The sequence below is a fragment of the Gossypium hirsutum genome, chromosome A01 (genome assembly GCF_007990345.1).
Source record: "Gossypium hirsutum isolate 1008001.06 chromosome A01, Gossypium_hirsutum_v2.1, whole genome shotgun sequence".
Classification (NCBI taxonomy): domain Eukaryota; kingdom Viridiplantae; phylum Streptophyta; class Magnoliopsida; order Malvales; family Malvaceae; genus Gossypium; species Gossypium hirsutum.
The window spans coordinates 35,666,478-35,675,326 of NC_053424.1; positions in this window are offsets into that span (position 1 = coordinate 35,666,478).

Genomic DNA, 8,849 nt, shown 5'->3' on the forward strand with positions numbered 1-8,849 from the left:
AGTTTATGGAGGAAATAATGGAAGAGAAAAGAGAGGAATTGCTTAAGAAAAATCAGCACAATTGGGAAGTAAGAAGGAAAACAAAATAGGAAAATGCCACCCTAAAACCCAATAGCCGAATTTACACTAACCTTCCCCCTTGGCCGGCCATCACTTCCCCCATTTCAAATCTCTTAAAATCTTTCCTAGATACGCTCCCCCTTATCTCTCCATCATCCCTAAAATATCTCCCCTTATCACTCCTTAATCCATGCACTTGACTAATTCAAACTCTTCCAACAGAATCCACCTGGGTTCCATCACTTACCCTTCCTGCTCATAAAAATAAATAACCTTATTTGCCAACACAGGGAATCGATCCCATGTCTTTCCCTATGCTCCATACGCCACCCTTTTAGGAGCTTAGTGGCTGCACCTTTGCCACTTTACTACAGCTCTTTTTGTGATACATTTCTCCCACAACTTTACATAAGGTCACCTAGCCAAAACCCCTAACTCTTAAGTCCAAATTTTGAAAATTCTACCGGGTTTTGGCCAACACATGGGCCTTCCATAAGCCCATTTACATACTCAAATTATGAATTCCATAATCACATACCAAATTTTAGAAACTTACTTAAAATATCAAGAATCGCGAAAAACCCAAAATCAGGATGTTACAGTAATTCTGCTATGAACAACATCCACACTGTGAAGGAATTTTGGACGTTTTTCTAGAGGAATTTTCTAGGTTACCTCCTAATTGTGAAGTAGAATTCGAAATAGAGTTGTTGCTTGATTCAACTCCGGTGTCCATTATTCCCTATTGCATGGCACCTAAAAAGCTTGATACACTGTGAAGGGTTTTCCAACCATATCTCGATCAATTTTTCATTGTCTTTATCGATGACATTTTAATATACTCTAAAACCAAGTCTGAGTATGATGAACATCTAAAGGTTGTACTATAAATTCTTTGAGAAAAGAAACATTTTACCAAGTTTAGTAAGTGATAGTTTTGGTTAAAGGAAGTTATATTTCTGGGGCATATGGTGTCTGCTGAAGGTATCTGTGTGGATTTTAAGAAGATTGATATAACACCTCTTACCCGCGTCTAATGTCGGGACAGGGTTCGAGGCATTACCAGACTTAAACATAAACATTCATACAAAATCGAGTCACAAAATTTAATTCAATTTAAAATCATTCATACACATGCATATCGTCCCTTATACGGGCCTACGAGGCCCAAAACATACATCATAGATGATTCGAGACTAAACTGAGAATTTTCAGAAATTTTACAACACTTAAGAAACTTTCCATTTTTAGAGGGTCACACGCCTGAGTGGAGTAGGCTGCGTGGTTACACACGCCTGTGTGGCTTGGGACACACCCATGTCCTCAGCCCGTGTAACTCTCTATTTATGATGTCATCATTCATTTAGGGGCACACGGCCAAGACACACGTTCGTAGGGGCCGACCGTGCGTCATACACGGCCTAGACACACGCCCGTGGGTCTACCCGTGTGGACGATTGCAAGGCTATTTTTCAAGTCATTTTGTCACCCTTACTTGCACAATTTTATATCACATCACATGACACATTATCAAGCATATAAATGCAATTTAAACTAACCACATTCATGCAATAACATGTCATTTACATATGATGAAGCATATGATTATCACAAGCCATCATTTATGTTTATGCATATTCAAATTGAATCACAACTCATTATAGGCCAAAACACTTGGCCCTAATAGTAATGACTAATGTAACAAAAGACATAATTCCTATACATGCCATAAACTCGAGTAGTTGAATACTTATACCTCAGTTGGTAGCTTGATAGTGTGATAGCATCTCTAGCGAATCCAACCCGAGCTAGCTAAATAAACCTATAATAGATGGAAAGGAAAGGGAGTAAGCTTAAAGCTTAGTAAGTTCATATGAGAAAAATAAGCAATTTCTTTACATGATTTTTCCAAATTCTTATAACATGTTCTCAAGGTATCACAATCATATTTGCACATTATTCCACTATTTGCTCAAATTCCAGCTAAGCTGTCTACTCGAGTCGCCATAACGAAATTATTTATATCTTAAGATACAGAATTCCAAATCAAGTTCCACAAATATTTCCTAGAACTAGACTCACATATCTCCTTACCATAAAATTTTAAGAATTTTTTGTTTAGCCAATTAGTACAGTTTATTCTTCAAAGTCACCCCTGTTTTGCTATTTGACAATTCCGACCCTTCTTCACTAAAAATTAATTAACTCCTTATGAAGGATCCGGATGATGTTCCCATTTGTTTCTTTTGAAACTATAATAATTAAATATTCTAAGCATATAAATTATAACCAATAATTATTTTTGTACAATTTTTGATGAGTTTCCTAAATCAGAAGAGGGGATGCCAAAAACATTCTGACTCTGTCTCACAAAAATTCAAATATCTGATAATCTGATATTCTTTTTCTTATACTGATTCTTCTATGTGAAACTAGAATCAATAAAATTTAATTTCATAATTTATTCAGCCTCAAATTCAATTTCCACAATTTTTGGTGAATTTTCAAAGTTGGACTATAGCTACTGTCCAAAACAGTTTTAGTACAAAAATGATGATAACTAATCACACCTTCATTTCTTTTCAATTAGAAATCTATGCATTTATAAACATATATCATAGTCCACCAAATTAATGCAACATCATTTCACAATACTCATGGACTTACCATTCATGGATTTCATATTCAATTGATTTTCTGTACATACCTGGACTCATTCATAACATAACTCAAGTTCGTTCTCCTCAATGACATACTGCATTGGGACCATCATCAAATCCTTCCTTGAATTACCCATTGAACATTCAAAATACTAATGGATATATGGAAACTTGCACATAGTGGCATATATGCAGCTAGAACCAAATCATACCACGTAACGTATGTAGCTTAAGCTACCACATATTTTGTAATGCCCACATTTGAGCTACTCACTGGTCTGTACACAAAGTCAGCACCCGGACCCCAAAGCATTATCATGTAATGCCCGCTCATTGAGCTACTCACGAGTTTATACACAAAGTCAGTACCCGGACCCCAAAGCATTAACATGATATGCTCGCTCAGCGAGTTACTCACTGGTTTATACACAAAGTCAGCACCCAGACCCATATTACATATATCACTTATCTCATGAACTCAGACACAACTCATGTGTTCAGACCACATTATTTCTCATGACATATCTCATGTATCCTATACTATTTCTGAGGTTCAAAAGGGATTTCTTGTCTAGCTCAATGTCGTCGCACTTGCTCATAATGTCAATTATTCTTCTATCATAGATTTCATACTTTCATGATAGTAATAAAACATTTAAATGCACATATTATCAAAGCATTAAAATATGCTACAACATCACATTATTTGCTTATGTACTTACTTGTCGAATCTTCATCAAGAATATCCATATAATCAATCATACAATTTATATAATAATAACAATAAAGTATTTAATATTCAATTATAACATTGCATTATTATAATCACACAAACTTACCTTAACACAAAATCGGCAATTGGACATAACCGTCATATTCTTTGATTTCCCTCGTTCTAAGTCTGAATCTTGTTTTTCTTGATATAAAATATCACATTTAGTCTAATTGTTAGTCACATTATTTAATATGATCCAAAAATCATATTTTTCCCTAAACTTTGTCATAATTACACTTTTGCCTCTAGACTCGTAAAATAAAATGCATTCAATTTCTTTGTACTTTAAGCCTAGCCGAACCATTTTCATAACTATAGCAAACTACAATTCTCATCAAAACACACTTTTATACCATTTTTTACAACTTTTACAAAATGGTCATTTTGGACGTTTTCACCGAAAATCACTTAGCAATAGTCGTTTATTTAATAACAAGGATGCATTTTCCATCATCAAGCATCAAAATACACATATATTCATCAATGGAAAGATTTATAAACTTTAACAGTTTTGAAAATGAAGGTACGAGATAGCTAAATTGAGTTACCACGACTCCAAAAATGTAGAAATAATTTAAAACGAGACAAAAACATACCTAGATGAGCCATAGAAGCTTGGTTGAATGTTTACTCATCCATGGCTGCCGATTTTCTTCATAAACAGATGAAGAAGAAAGAAGAAAAGATGATAGCTTTTAAATTTTTGTCTTTTATGCCTTTATTAACTTAATTACCAATTTGCCCTTTTCTTTTCAAACAAATTTCAAAAATACCAAACAAATATCTTCCACTAACTTATTAATGTGCTAATTATCACATAAGGACTTCTACTAAAAATTCTATAGCTATTTAATACCTCTAGCTTCTAGAACTCAAGTTTTGCACTTTTTACGATTTAGTCCCTTTTACTAATTTGAGTACCCGAACATAAAAATTTTTGAATGAGATTTTCACGAAATCATTCCGTCAAACTGTAGGCGATAAAAATAAAACTTTCCTAGTCAGATTTGTCGTCCCGAAACCACTGTTCCGACTAGGCCCAAAATCGAGCTGTTACAACTCTCTCCCCCTTTAGGGATTTTCGTCTCCGAAAATCTTACCAGAAGAATTTTCTTTTAACTCTCATGAATCACTTTCACAATTTCTCAGAATCACAAATCCAATCAACTTTGTATACTTCTTTTCAAACACCTTTGAGCTTTAACGCATAATATCGAAGCATGTCATCAAAGATCTGATTTACTTTCCCAATCTCACCATCGGCTAAAGACGAACCGCAGTGCCAAAATGCAATTGTGTACTCAGAGTTTCCCATAGCGTTCACCATAATGGTGATGTAACCCTCGTATCTCTATCCGAAATATTAGGAACGGTCACTCTACATAATCGAATAATCTCAAAATTTTATAATTCGACTAATCTATCAAATAAGAAATCTGTATCCTCCAACATAATCATACGGATTTCCATCATCGATAAATCACAATTCAAATAACATCTTTCCTTTTTGGGGATAAAGATAATCCCGGTACAAAATTTGTAATAGCTTTATCTCATAACATTCCAGTATTATCACTGATTGTCATAATCCTGAATGCTCTTGATATTCGGCTTACTTGTTAACAAATCGATATCTGAATAGAGATAAAAAAAATCATGTCACATACCTGATCATCAGGACATCCACTGTATATAACTATACATTTTGTTATTCCCTTGGGTGAACAAAAGAGTTACTATTGAGTCTCGCACAAAATTTCCACATAATCACTACATTTTTCTATACACAAATTTTATCTCAGAAGAATAATAACAGAAATCAGAATCAAAAGTCGACTCACTCTGAACTCGTTCAAATCATCATTCATTAACACGTTTATAAGCTTCTCAAACATTGTAGAGAAAATATTACTTTAGCTTTTAACTAGCTAAAATCAGACCATCATCAATAATATTAGTCATGTACTAGTACTCATAAAAATAAACTAAGATTTCCCATTCGCGCATCTGCAACTACTCACAGTCTTTCAATAGTTTAGGTCTTCAGTACTGTCTTAGGCTTAGTTTGGATGGGCAATTGGGTGCGGTGCGATGCGTTTAGCTTACTTTTTGTCTCACGCTACAGTGTCGCTACAATATCCTATCTCACCGCCACCGTTGTTTTTACACTAACCGCAGGTAAATGCATCACCCATCCAAACTCATCCTTAATCTCATATCTCTCTTTAACATTTAATACTTTAACTCTTAAAATTAGAAAGCATATAAAATCCTTCGTCGAACAACTATTTCATCAAATTCTTAATACAAACATAAAAACAATTGACTCACAATCACCCATCGGACAAATTCTTTAAATGAGACTTTAACAGTATGAAAACATCAATCATCATTTTATATTCTCGTATTAAAACACATTTCAATATGTACAATAGTGCATCGTCGAAAAATATAAATTCCTCACTCAATTCAAACCGAACTCAGAACTAGAATTTCGATTTATAATACCTTCAACTGTTATCAAATTTGTTGACATGCATCAAATGATTCAAACTCCAAAGATATAGTCACTTTATAAATCAGAACAACTTAGCTCATAACATTATCTTTCAATTAAGAGAAATCTAACCAATATGTCTCTGTATCATGCTTCCAAGAATATAAATTCTTTATTCAAATTATTCGTCTGTTTATACTTGTGAATGCATAGAATTTACTCCCTTAACTGAAAGGCCTACTCAAATACACATAGCTCAAATCATGTCTCAACAAATCAGTTTACTCTTATATGATCCACGAAGTTAATTTCAACTACCAAAAAATGACATATTTGAATATTTTTTTTCATGCTGAGAGAAACAACTCAAGTACATAATCTTTCAAATTTCTCTTAACATACAAATCAAAATATTTGCAATCACATTAGCTCAAGGAGGCAAAACATCCAATTTAGCTCATTGGTCGTAGTCAACTTACTTGGGAAAAGAAAACCACCATAAAATTTGAGCTTAAGTGTGACAGGCCAAATTTGACCCTAGTTAGACAGTGGTTTCGGAACCACAAAACCGAGTCACGAAAATAACTAGATGTTGTATTCTGTGCTTTTTCTATGTGTGAATATTTCATGCCTTGATTTTATCAATTAGGTGTTAATTTATAAGAAAGGTCTCATGTGATAAGACTAGAAAATGTGATAGGTGAATTTTAAAGTGGCCAAATAATGCATGAATTATTGACATGGGGGACTTGCATGTCAAATGGACCACTTTTAATTTAGTGGCCGGCCATAATGATGGTTGATAGATAATATATGCATTTTATTTTAGCATTATAATAGTTAATGGCTTTATATTATGAAATAAAGAATAATTAAAATAAGAAAAGAGTGATAAAAACAATGTATGTTCATCTTTCTTTTCCCCATTGACGTAACCAGTGAAAGAAAAATAGAAGAAAAAGCCAAGGCATTCGGCCATGGTTATTTCATAAATCAAAGGTATGTTAATGTGATTTTTATGTAATTGTTTATGAAATTAAATTGATAAGCGCATTTTATAGTTAACCCATAGTTTAAATTCATGAATTGTTGAACATATGTGCATTTAGAAATTTGTTAAATTGTGATAATTTGATAGCTTTTGGCAGGTTTAGATGTTAAATTTGCTTATATAATGGCTGAATGAGTGTAATGTTAATGAATGATTAAGTTGAGTTTATTGTTGAGAGGTATGAAGTTGAAGTTGCCGTATATATATATATGCTTTTGGGTAAGGAAATTTGTTTTTATTTAAATTAAGCATGTTCTTATTAAATTGAGCTTTGAATTGATGTAATGAAGTGGAAAATGAATTGATGGAGTTGTGAGTGTATAAATTTCCTTAGTTGGGGCAAAGCATGTGTTCGGCCATGTGAGTAAAATGTTAGATTTCGAACGTTTGAAGTTTTAAATTATAAATGGTTATTAGATGAGCCCTAAGCTTGTTAATCTTTGTTTGTGAAGTTGTCAATTGATAGCTTAATTAGGGAATTGAATATTGTTTATAATTTGAAGTTATTGAAAGTCGAATTAAATGATAAATAACAATCGCCTATTGTGTTTATGTGAATATATATATGCTGAATGTAGTCTTGGATAAGTAAATTTTGATGTATTAGATTGGTAACATGGTTATGCCGATTGTGAAAATGTGATAAAGGTTCCAAGAAATAATTTAGTTGTTGGTGTTTTAAAGTGAATTGAAATGAAGTTTTGCCGAATGTGTTTATTGGTGTGTAAAAATTTGAATTGTAACGTTAAATCGTTAGTATGTGTTCTATGATTTTCGAATGTGAATTAAGGTAAATAATGTGGAGAATGATGAGTTGAGTTGTAAAATTTATGTATATGAATTAGTGGTTAATGGACAATCGGTCAAAGTGGTTAATATGCATTTGTATATGTTATAATGGTCGATTGTAATCAAGAATAAAGATGTGAATGAATGGTTGTTAATGAGTTGTCGTATGTTTCTTATTAAGAAAAATTGTTAATGTTTGAATCTAAATAAATTAGTTAAGTAATTAAACAAACCGATTTATTTTACCTAGCTCAAGAGCAAAAGGAACTTAACTCGGAAAAGGGAAAAGCGAAACAAATGGAATAGTCAATTCGTAGTTGTCCAACGACATTTAAGGTAAGTTCTTAAGTGTTTAATTTGATTTCATATACTTATTGATTAAATGAAAATAGCTAAGAGGATGTTGTTTTTATTTAGCTAATATGCCGAGTGAGAATGAATTAATACTATAAACTAAAGATAGCTAGTATAGCTAAGTCGAATTGGATATGGAATTATAACATGTTAAATGAGATTTATGATCAATGTACCATGTTGCATGGGTGATGAAAGAGGTTTCACCATTTGTGATTATTAGAACCTAAGGGTAACCATGTTTGGATATGATATTATTATTAATGATGTGAGATTGCCGAATGTAATTGAGGTATGGAATTCGAGTATAATACCTTATATCAAACGTGTACTTTATTCGAATGATGAAAGCCTTTGTACAAATGTATATGTGTTTCGGCCAGTTGAAGCATAAGTTGTGAATCTATGAAACAACATGTGAATTGATTTTTTTGTAATGTGACATTCGGGCTGTGAGCCTACCGGACTATAATACCGATGATATGATATCGGGCTTCGAGCCTAGCAGGCTATAATGCCGGTGAGATGATATCGGGCTTCAGGCCTAGCAGGCTATAATGTCAGTGAGTTGATATCGGGCTTCGGGCCTAGCAGGCTAAAATGTCAGTGAGATGATATCGGGCTTCGAGCCTAGCAGGCGAAATGCCAGTGAATGAGTTCAGA